The sequence below is a fragment of the Canis aureus genome, chromosome 17, assembly GCF_053574225.1.
Source record: "Canis aureus isolate CA01 chromosome 17, VMU_Caureus_v.1.0, whole genome shotgun sequence".
NCBI lineage: Eukaryota > Metazoa > Chordata > Mammalia > Carnivora > Canidae > Canis > Canis aureus.
Genome location: NC_135627.1, coordinates 27,442,024 through 27,451,381, shown reverse-complemented (window position 1 = coordinate 27,451,381; position 9,358 = coordinate 27,442,024). Strand labels below are relative to the sequence as shown.

The following is a 9,358-nucleotide window of genomic DNA, read 5'->3' as shown; positions in this document are numbered from 1 at the left end:
TGAAGTGAATTATGTAAATCTCCAGCTTAATAAACCAGGAAGAGAAATCCAAACGCGAATTGAGCAGAAGCAAGGAAATAATAAATATTAGAGTAGAAATCATGAATGTAGAAAAAAGAGAAACAACGGAGGAAATCACAAAACCAAAATATAAAACTATATTCACAAACTTTTACATAGTCTGACTAAAAAATAAAAAAGGAGACATAAACTACAAAAATAAAGCCTGAAGGAAGATATCACTATTGATAGTACAGAAAGTAAAAGGATCATAGTGACTTCCCTTGAAAAACTTTATGGCAACGAATTATACAATTTATATAAAAAGGAAAAAAAAACAAATTATATAAAATGGGAAAATGCTTCTAAGATAAAGTTTACCAAAGCTTCATCAAGAAAAATATGAAATATTTATATACCTACAACCAATAAGGAAATATAATTAATAAATAAGAAACTTCTCCTAAAAGAAATCCCAGACTCAAATAGCCATACCGATTAATACACTGACCATTTAAAGGAAACAAAACAGTTTTTCACAAACCCTGCCAGAACAGAGATGAGCAAATGCTTCCCAACTCACTCTGTGAAGCTAGTATTACCCTTGTACCTAAACCAGAGTCAGATATCTGATATATATCTATATAGATACATAATATATAATACCTACCAGATATTAACAATATAAATACAATAAAACATATTTTAAAAGACTACATCCATGGCCAGTTGAATTTATTGCAGCAATAAAATATTTCTTTAATATTTGAAAATCAGTCAGTATTAAGTCCCGTACTGGAGTAAGCTCAGTGCAGAGTCTAGCATGCTGATTTTAAAGAAGTAGCCAATGTTTCATGACCCTGGAGCAATCTCAGTTTATGCCCAAGTGCTCTGCCTAACTCATCCCAAACCAGGCACTAATTATTATTTTGTACCTAATTAATAGAATAAAAAACAAACTCATATGATCATCTTGATAGATGTGAGACAAGGACTGGAGAAAATCCAACACCATGTTTAAAATAAAACAAAACAAACAAGAAAAAAACTGTCAGTAATCTAAGAATAGAAGGAAACTTTCTCAACAATCCTACCCAAAAAAGAGCATCTATTAAAAAGACCCACTGCTAAAACCATACAGAAACATTGTACTAGAATTGTAATTCAGTTTATCCAGGCTACAGATCACAAGCTTTCAATATATAAAAAGCAATCATATTTTTTGTATTATCAACAATCAAATTAAAATTCAAAATAATATCATTTCAAAAAGCACTGCAAATATTAGATGTTCGAGGTGAGTCTGACAGAAAGATAACCAAGAACCTGTACACTAAAACTAGGAAACATTTTGAGATAATTTAAGCAATTAACATTAAGATATCAGTTTTCCTCAAAATGACCTAAAGATTCAATGCATTAGAAACAAAAGCATAGTGTTTGTTCTTAATAGGCTGACTGAAAAATTCATATGGAAATGCAAAAGAACTACAGTGGACAAAATAACTTTATAAAAGCACAAAGTCAGATGACCAGCAGTATCTGATTTCTATTTTAATCACCTAGCTTGGAATATCAACTGTATTTCATTATATAATTGTTTTAGTGATTGCCCTAGAGTTTTCTTTTTAAAACAATTTTTTTAAAAAAGATTTTACTGGACAGCCTGGGTGGCTCAATGTTTTAGTGCCGCCTTCAGCCCAGGGCCTGATCCTGGAGACTCGGATTGAGTCCCACATCAAGCTCCCTGTGTGGAGCCTGCTTCTCCCTCTGCCTGTGCCTGTGCCTGTGCCTGTGCCTGTGCCTGTGTGTGTGTGTGTGTGTGTATGTGTGTTTCTCATGAATAAATGAAGAAAATCTTTAAAAAAAAGATTTTACTTGAGAGAGAGAGAAAGAACAAATGGTGGGAAGAAGCAGAGGAAGAGAGACAGAGAGAGAGAAAGGGAGAGAGAGAAAAGGAGAGAAGCAGACTCCTTGCTGAGCAGGAAGCTCAATATGGGGCTTGATCCAAGGAACCCCAGATCATGACCTGAGTTAAAGGCAGACGCTTAACCAACTGGGCCCCCTCAGGTGCCCCTAGTATTTTCAACATATATTTACAACTAATCAATGTCCACTTTCAAAAACACTATAGTATTTCATGAGTAATGCAAAACCTTATAATATGGTCAATTTTTCCTTCCCAGTCTTTGGAAGATTGCCATCATTAATTTAATTATAGGCTATAATCACCTAGTACATTTTTACCATTACTTGAAAATTTATCTATCACATTAAAAATAGGAAAAATAAAAGTTTTATTTGCCTTAATTTACTCCTTCTGGGATCCAATCTTCCTTTTTTTGTATGGATCTGTGTTTCTGTCCCATGTACTTTTTTTTCTCCCAAAAAAATGTCTAACATTTACTGTAAGATAGGTCTGGTGATGATGAATTCCTTTAGATTTTAGTGGTCTGAAAAAGTCTTTATTTCCCCTTCTCTTTAAAAGAAATTTTGGTTTATAAAGAATTTTAAGTTGGTGGGTTTTTGGTGTTTTGGGGGGTTTTTTGTTTGTTTTTAATTCTGTATTTAAATATTTTACTACTTCATTCTCTTCTTATTTGTATGGCTTCTAAAAAAAGTCCATTGCAATTCTTATCCATTTTACCCTATAAGAAATGGTATTTTTATAATCTGTTTTTTTTTTTGTATCCACTGTTTTCTGCAGTTTGAATAGGATATATTGCCTACCTATATATTTTTTGGATAGCTATCCTGCTTAAGGTCTCTGAGCTTCTTGGATCTATGGTTTGAATCTTCCATTCATTTTGGAAAGTTCTCTGACATTATTATTCAAATATTTCTTCTGCATATTTTTACCTTTTTTCTCCTTCTGAAATGCCAATTATGTATGCTACATCTTACAACTTATTCCATGGTTCTTGAATATACTCTTATGCTTTACATTCTCTTTTCCCTTTGCATTTCAGATGGGGTGTTTCTACTGACATATTTTTCAAGCTCACTGATTCTTTCCATGGCCATTTCAAGCCTACTAATGAGTCCATCAAAGACTTATTTTTTTTATTTGTGCAAAAGCATTTTTGGTTTCCTGTGTTTCACTTCAGTTTTTTTTTTTTTTTTTGGAGTTTCCATCTCTCTGCTTCTGGTACCTTTCTGCCCTGCTCGCTGTCTACTTTTTAAAATTACTGTTTTAGCATATTAAGTCATGGTAATTTTAATTTCCCTGTCTGGTAATTCCAACATCTATGTCATAGCTGAGTCTGGTTTGATGCTTGTTTTGTCTTCTCTGTATTTTTTTTTTTTACTTTTTTAGCATGCCTTATAATTTTTTGATGCAAACTGGACATATGAATTGATAAATGGTAAGCAAAATAAATATTATTTCAGAGTAAGATTAATGTTAATCTGGTAAGGAGTTGGGCCAGGTTTAATATTTGCTGTGGTAATAGCTGTCAAAGCTTCATATTTCCCTCATGTCCTTTTTCTACTCTCCCCTGTTGTCTTTGGGTTTTTCTAAAAACACCTCCCTAATTACAGGCTGAGCCTTGTGGCTTTTTTAGCTATAATTCAATGTTATTATGCTAGAACCCTGCTGATATAATGGTAAACTGTAGTAATGGGCAGCAATCTGTAATCTTACTATTAAATCTCAGTGTTTTAGTACAATTTTGTTCCTAGCTTGACCTTTACAAGTGTTTCGTAGCTTCCCACTTCCATTCTCCTTATTTGAAATAGTTTGATGACTAACAAGAGCTTTAAATGATACACTGGACCAGATGGATTTCACAGATATTTACAGAACTTTACATCCGAATGCAACTGAATACACATTCTTCTCAAGTGCACATGGAACTTTCTCCAGAATAGATCACATGTTGGGACACAAATCAGGTCTCAAAGATGCTAAAAGATTGGGATTGTCCCCTGCATATTGTCAGACCATAATGCTTTGAAACTTGAACTCAATCACAAGAGAAATATGGAAGAAACTCAAACATGTGGAGGTTAAAGAGTATCCTGCTAAAAGATGGAAGGGTCAATGAGGAAATTAGAGAAGAATGAAAAACATTCATGAAAAAAAATAAAAACATTCATGGAAACTAATGAGAATGAAGATACAACTGTTCAAAATCTTTGGGATACAGCAAAAGCAGTCCTGAGAGGGAAATACATCGCAATACAAGCATTCCTCAAAAATTGGAAAAAAACCTCAAATACACAAGCTAATCTTGTACCTAAAGGAACTGGAGAAAGAAGAGCAAATAAAACCTACACCCAGCAGAAGAAGAGAGTTAATAAAGATTCGAGCAGAACCCCATGAAATAGAGACCAGAAGAACTGTAAAACAGATCAACAAAACCAGGAGTTGGTTCTTTGAAAGAATTAATAAGATAGATAAACCATTAGCCAGCCTTATTTAAAAAAAAAAAGAGAAAAGACTCAAATTAATAAAATCATAAATGAGAAAGGATAGATCACCATCAATACCAAGGAAATACAAACGATTTTTAAAACTTATTATGAGCAGCTATATACCAATAAATTAGGCAATCTAGAAGAAATGGATGCATTTCTGGAAAACTGCAAACTACCAAAACTGGAACAGGAACAAAGAGAAAACCTGAACAGGCCAATAACCAGGGAGGAAATAGAAGCAGTCATCAAAAACTTCCCACGACACAAAAGTCCAGGGCCAGATGGCTTCCCAGGGGAATTCTATTAAGCGTTTAAAGAAGAAACAATACCTATTCTACTAAGCTGTTCCGAAAGATAGAAAGGGATGGAATACTTCCAAACTCGTTTTATGAAGCCAGCATCCCCTTAATTCCAAAACCAAAGACCCCACCAAAAAAAGAGACTTATAGACCAATATTCCTGATGAACACAGATGCAAAAATTCTCAACAAGATACTAGCCAATAGTCTCCTACAATACCTTAAGAAGATTATTCACCAAAAAAATAAAAATAATAAATAAATAAATAAAAAAAAGAAGATTATTCACCATGACCAAGTGGGATTTCTCCCTTGGATGCAAGGCTGGTTCAACACTCGTACAGTAATCAATGTGATAGATCATATCAACAAGAGAAAAAACAAGAACCATATGATCCTCTAAATAGATGCAGAGAAAGCATTTGACAAAATACAGCATCCATTCCTGATCAAAACTCTTCAGAGTATAGGGGTAGAGGAAACATTCCTCAGCATCTTAAAAGCCATTTATGAAAAGCCCACAGAAAATGTCATTCTCAGTGGGGAAGCACTGGGAGCCTTTCCCCTAAGATCAGGAACAAGACAGGGATGTCCACTCTCACCACTGCTTTCAACATAGTACTGGAAGTCCTACCCTCAGCAATCAGGCAACAAAAAGAAGTAAAAGGCATACAAATTGGCGAAGGAGTCAAACTCTCCCTCTTTGCAGATGACATGATACTATACATAGAAAACCCAAAAGACTCCACCCCAAGATTGCTAGAACTCATACAACAATTAGGCAGTGTGGCAGGATACAAAATCAATGCCCAGAAATCAGTGGCATTTCTGTACACTAACTATGAAACTGAAGAAAGAGAAATTAAGGAGTCAATCCAATTTACAATTGCACCCAAAAGCATAAGATACTTAGGAATAAACCTAACCAAAGAGGTAAAGGATCTGTACCCTAAAAACTACAGAACACTTCTGAAAGAAATTGAGGAAGACACAAAGAGATGGAAAAATATTCCATGCTCATGGATTGGCAGAATTAATATTGTGAAAATGTCAATGCTGCCCAGGGCAATTTACACACTTAATGCAATCCTATCAAAATACCATGGACTTTCTTCAGCAAGTTGTAACAAATCACCTTAAGATTTGTGTGGAATCAGAAAAAAACCCGAATAGCCAGGGGAATATTGAAAAAGAAAAGCAGAGTCGAGGGCATCGCAATGCCAAATTTCAAGTTGTACTAAAAGCTGTGATCATCAAGCCAGTGTGCTACTGGGGCAAAAACAGACACATAGATCAATGTAACAGAATACAGAACCCAGAAATGGGCCCTCACTCTATGGCCAACTAACATTCAACAAAGCAGAAAAGACTATCCACTGGAAAAAGGACAGTCTCTTCAATAAATGGTACTGGGAAAATTGGACAGCCACGTGCAGAAGAATGAAACCAGACCACTCTCTTTCACCATACACAAAGATTAACTCAAAATGGATGAAAGATCTAAATGTGAGACAAGAATCCATCAAAATCCTAGAGAAGAACACAGGCAACACCCTTTTTGAACTTGGCCACAGCAACTTCTTGCAAGATACATCTATGAAGGCAGGGGAAACAAAAGCAAAAATGATCTATTGGGACTTAATCACAATAAAAAGCTTCTGCACAGCAAAAGAAACACTCAACAAAACTAAAAGACAACCTACAGAATGGGAGAAGGTATTTGCAATTGACGTATCAGATAAAGGGCTAATATCCAAGATCTATAAAGAACTTAATAAACTAAACAGCAAAGAAACAAACAATCCAATCATGAAAGGGGCAAAAGACATGAACAGAAATTTCACCAAACAAGACATAGATATGGCCAACAAGCACTTGAGAAAATGTTCCGCATCACCTGCCATCAGGGAAATACAAATCAAAACCACAATGAGCTACCACCTCACACCAGTGAGAATGGTGAAAATTAATAAGACAGGAAACAGCCAATGTTGGAGAGGATGTGGAGAAAGGGGAACCCTCTTGCACTGTTGGTGGGAATGTGTACAGCCACTCTGGAAAACTGTGTCGAGGTTCCTCAAAGAGTTAAAAATAGAGCTACCCTACGACCCAGCAATTTTACTGCTAGGAATTTACCCCAAAGATAAAGATGCAGTGGAATGCCGGGACACCTGCACCCCAATATTTATAGCAGCAATGTCCAGAAGAGCCAAACTGTGGAAGGAGCCTTGGTGTCCATCGACAGATGAAAGGATAAAGAAGATGTGGTATATGTATACAATGGAATATTACTCAGCCATTAGAAATAACAAATATCTACCATTTGCTTCATTGTGGATGGAAGGTAGAGTATTATGCTGAGCTGAGTGAAGTAAGTCAATCAGAGAAGGACAAACATTATATGATCTCATTCATTCGGGGAATATAAAAAATAGTGAAAGGGATTATAGGTGAAACAGGAAAGAAAATAAATGGGAAATATCAGTGAGGGTGACAGAACATGAGAGACTCCTAACTCTGGAAAATGAACAAGGGGTAGTGGAAAGGGAGGTGGGCCGGGGGTGGGGGTGACTGGGTAACGGGCACTGAGGCAGGCACTTGATGGGATGAGCACTGGGTGTTATGCTATATGTTGGCAAATTGAACTCCAATAAAAAAGAAAATAAAAGAAACAAGTTTGGCTAAATAGGCCTGCCCTGTAAAATTGTCCTCCCTCCAAGTGGAATAAGGCTCTGATAAAGTCCTTTTCTTGGAAAAGTAGGCCTTTGTTTTGCAGAATTATCTGGATGTATTTCAAAGTGGTTACATTTCTCCTGCCCTGCCAGGATTATGAGATTTTTCTTGTCTCCTCACTATTCAAATGTAGTGGGTTCTTGAGGGTGAAACACACAAAATTATGGAGGCTCGTCTACCAATGCAGCCTCCACCCGTTTGCCCATCTCATGCTAATCCACCCTTGGCCTGCAGCAAGTCACCAAAGTTACTATTTAAGTTGTTCTACCAGTTTATGGTTCCAGTAGCATCTGCTCTAGGTAAGTGTATCTCTAATGTGATTCTCTTTAATTGCAATCTCTGAATTTTGGGGTGGTCAAGTGCCATGGGAATCAGAAATCTCTCATGAGCCTAAGAAAATCACTGAACTTCAATTTATTCAACTTCTTTTCTTGGTGTAAGTACAAGAGTGCTAATATCCAAGTTCTTTTCATGTTGTAGCTGAAACCCGAAGTCACAGATGGAGTTTTATTCAAAAATAAATCAGTGTTCAATTTTTCAACTTAAAAAAATCTTAATATGGAACTATTCACAAATCTGCATGTCATCTTTGTTCAGGGGTCATGCTTCTCTTCTCTGTGTGGTTCCAATTTTAGTATATGGACTGCTATAGTGAGTGCTTGTTTTTTATTTTATACAATGCTGTCTGGGTGAGCTGAGTTTAATAGTCCACTTATAGTTGGCTTTATTTGATAAAGAGATGAGGGGTCAGAAAAGAGTTTTATTATATTGCCAAAAGTAGAGAAAAGAAGAAGGAAGGCTCATCAGTTGAACGATTGGCAGAGACAGACTGAGCAGCTGATGGACTTATTTCTCTAAGGAGAAACACTGAGGATGAAATTGGAGATGCTCAGATTCAAAGCCAATGATGTGTAAAAAAGAGAAAATGAGAGGGTCATTTTTCCAGTTCTTTTAGTCCTGCAGAGTTATTCTAGCATCTGAGAGAGATTTGGGACCATCAATGATTGCACCTTCTGCATTGATTCCATTTTCACCATAAGCATCAGAAATAATGATGGAAGCAAAGCACATTTTGGTAACATCTTTATCGGAATTAATCAATAATACAGTGAGTAAAGGGGAGGAGAAAATGGCTATGGCAAAGTGATGATTATTGCCCGATTTGGGGGTTTTTAGTACACTTGTAACATTGACTGGAGATTAACATAAATCGATGACTCAGCATGGGGCTGATTTCCTATAACAGTAAATGAGATGAGAGACAATAAAATTTGTGCTGTAACTATTACTCTGACTTTAAAATACTTACAGGCTGGCATGACTTGGAAAAATTTAAATTTTCAAGTTAACTTCTAAATAGAATCCAGTTCTACTTTGATATGTAAATGTTAAATCACAAGTCAAAAGGAAATGAAGAACATTAAATTATTCTTAAATTAAGCATCTGCATATGATACTGTTCTTAATTTCTTTGTCTGAATTTTCCAATATATACTCAAAAGTTCAAACTAAATGAAACTTTTAATTATAGAAAATAGCTACATGTATTTAAAAAAATAATCAGAATATAACTTTTAATGACATGTTGATTTTATATTTGAGTTAAATGACATTTGTATTCCACAATTTCTCATCTTAAGAAAGGAAGCAAATTAAGAATGAATGTGGATACATAATTGTGATTGCCATTTTAGTAGGACAATTAGGGAAATGCCAGGAACTTTTTATCCTGTGTAGTATTAATGCAATATGCTAATTAAATAATACCCTGAGAACTCTAATAATAGACAACTTTGTCCTTTAGAAGCCACAGATGGGTGGCTGAATATTGGTATAAATCAGAATGACAAAGTTAAGTAAAAGATATGAAGACACATTATTTTCATAAAATGAGGTGTCTAAGCACA

The 9,358-nt window shown here is 35.3% G+C and overlaps 1 non-coding gene across 1 annotated transcript; it reads right to left on the bottom strand.

Annotated features, from left to right (window-relative positions):
* Positions 1 to 8,003: 8,003 nt before the first annotated feature.
* Positions 8,004 to 8,110, bottom strand: LOC144288196 (U6 spliceosomal RNA). The gene has a single exon (XR_013356169.1). It is a non-coding gene; the product is annotated as a U6 spliceosomal RNA (small nuclear RNA).
* Between the last annotated feature and the right edge of the window lie 1,248 nt (positions 8,111 to 9,358).